The 2,786-nt window shown below is 35.4% G+C and overlaps 1 pseudogene; it reads left to right on the top strand.

Annotated features, from left to right (window-relative positions):
• The first annotated feature begins 687 nt into the window (after positions 1 to 687).
• LOC131930292 (small ribosomal subunit protein eS17-like) lies at positions 688 to 1,894 on the top strand (annotated as a pseudogene).
• The last annotated feature ends 892 nt before the right edge of the window (positions 1,895 to 2,786 follow it).

Raw genomic sequence — 2,786 nt, 5'->3', positions numbered from 1 at the left:
CACATAATCTCAGATAAAATACATCACAGCAAAATATCTCACGGTAAAAGAGCATCAGTATTTATTGTGATTTTCATCGTTTTAATTTTGTTTTCAATGATTTTTACAAAGTGTTTTGATTTACTTTTGTTACCTATTGTAATAGTGTTAGATGAAACAAGTTGTTAAACTTAGTAAAACATTAAACGACTCTTCAACCTTGTTTTTTTTGCCAAATATTATTTTCTACACTGCATTTTTTTAATAAAAAAAAACACACGTTATCAATTTCAAAAGATGACTAATATAACGAAAGTAATTTAATATGAAATCGGCTAGTTAAACTAACCCGTCTACACACATTTTATGATTTCTTCCCATCTCATCTGTAACCCTATGTAAGGGAAACAACTTATATATTTGGCAAAGCATAAATATTAAAGGCAAATAAATTCAATTGTTCCATAGTTATCAAAAAGGGTTGGTATGTTTATTTTAAAATAATAGAATACAAATAGTCGCTTATAACAACTAGTTGCAAATAGTCGATATTACGTAGCATTACTTATTTTACCGATCCCATTTATTATAAGTAAAACTAACAATCATATTAATTAAAAATGTATAGACAACCTAAAACTTTATTTAAATAGTGCTCCCCTCATACTTCCGACAAGCTGAATTTTTAAACGCTTATGTACAACCGTAATGGCTCGTGTGAGAACCAAAACAGTGAAAAGGCTGCCAGAGTGTTTATTGACAAATATTACACCAGGCTCAAAGCTGACTTTCACACCAAGAGAGTATGTGAAGAAATAGCCATTGTACCAAGTAACAAGAGAGTATGTGAAGAAATAGCCATTGTACCAAGCAACAAGAGAGTATGTGAAGAAATAGCCATTGTACCAAGCAACAAGAGAGTATGTGAAGAAATAGCCATTGTACCAAGCAACAAGAGAGTATGTGAAGAAATAGCCATTGTACCAAGCAACAAGTATGTGAAGAAATAGCCATTGTACCAAGCAACAAGAGAGTATGTGAAGAAATAGCCATTGTACCAAGCAACAAGAGAGTATGTGAAGAAATAGCCATTGTACCAAGTAACAAGAGAGTATGTGAAGAAATAGCCATTGTACCAAGCAACAAGAGAGTATGTGAAGAAATAGCTATTGTACCAAGCAACAAGAGAGTATGTGAAGAAATAGCCATTGTACCAAGCAACAAGAGAGCATGTGAAGAAATAGCCATTGTACCAAGTAACAAGAGAGTATGTGAAGAAATAGCCATTGTACCAAGCAACAAGAGAGTATGTGAAGAAATAGCCATTGTACCAAGCAACAAGAGAGTATGTGAAGAAATAGCCATTGTACCAAGTAACAAGAGAGTATGTGAAGAAATAGCCATTGTACCAAGCAACAAGAGAGTATGTGAAGAAATAGCCATTGTACCAAGCAACAAGAGAGTATGTGAAGAAATAGCCATTGTACCAAGCAACAAGTATGTGAAGAAATAGCCATCGTACCAAGCAACAAGAGAGTATGTGAAGAAATAGCCATTGTACCAAGCAACAAGAGAGTATGTGAAGAAATAGCCATTGTACCAAGCAACAAGAGAGTATGCGAAGAAATAGCCATTGTACCAAGCAACAAGCTCACGAACAAGATTGCTGGGTTTGTTACACATTTGATCAAGAGGATCCAGAAAGGCCCAGTTCGCAACATCTCTATTAAACTTCAAGAATAAGAAAGAGAGAAGAGATAACTATGCACCTGAGATATCAGCCCTGGAACTTGATATACTTGAGATTGATTCAGTTACATAGGAGATGTTGAAGGCTCTTAACTTTGCCAACCTCTCTCACCTACAAATGACACAACCAACTCCTACCCTCGCTGGTAGAGCACTAGTTTGGTAATAACGAAATAATAAAGCAAAATAAAGCCCTAATAAAAGAGTCAAATTTGGCCTTGATCTGCATTTATTTCTTCTAGGCCTATAGCAGACTCACGTATACTGTGTACGTTTTAAAGCGCCATATCTCAGACGTGTCAAAAGTGGCCTTGAACGCTTTCCTTATAATTTTCTTTAAAACATAAAGTGTCAAATACGGCCTGGAACAATCATTACACTTTTCTCTTTACTTCAGTGTCGTATGTCTTTTTAAGACGTAGTAAGTAGAACACCACTTGCCTCTCCATCGATAAGTTAAAATGGAATAATTTCATTTCCAAAGAACAAAACAAAACACCACCATCCTCCTATTTAGGATGTTTTTTTCTTATACACTTTAACTATATAACTGTCAGACTTGATCTTTCTACAATACAACAATCTACACAATCTCTGCTTTAAGTGAAACAAACACTCGACTGACTGCTACACGCTAGAATGAACAACTAACAATAAGGGTAGACAAAGGTATAGAATAACGTCCGGGTAAAGACAGATCAGTTTTAACCCAATGGGATCCGAACCTACATTTCCACGCGACACATTTAGCTGATAGAAACAAAACATTTGAGCAACAGTTGACTTTTTCTTTAGTAAGTTGGTTCTAAGCGAAGTACTTTACACTGTAACCCTGTTCGTGGCTTAGTCCATATGACAGTCTACAACTTACCTGATTTACTTAACTGCCCGTGTCTTAGCACACAGGGCATTTGAATACTTATTTGACTTAAACTATTCCTGCCAGTGACGTAATTTCACTTGGCAGTTGAGTAGACATTTCAGTTACCTACTGTACTACTTTCATCCTGCACGTGTATCAGCCACGAGCAGTAGATAATAATATATTATTATACCAA

The sequence above is a fragment of the Physella acuta genome, unplaced genomic scaffold (assembly GCF_028476545.2).
Source record: "Physella acuta isolate Inbredline_101_S28 unplaced genomic scaffold, ASM2847654v3 ptg001753l, whole genome shotgun sequence".
Classification (NCBI taxonomy): domain Eukaryota; kingdom Metazoa; phylum Mollusca; class Gastropoda; family Physidae; genus Physella; species Physella acuta.
Note: the sequence above shows the minus strand (reverse complement) of the source record. Positions and strands in the feature narration are given on the sequence as shown.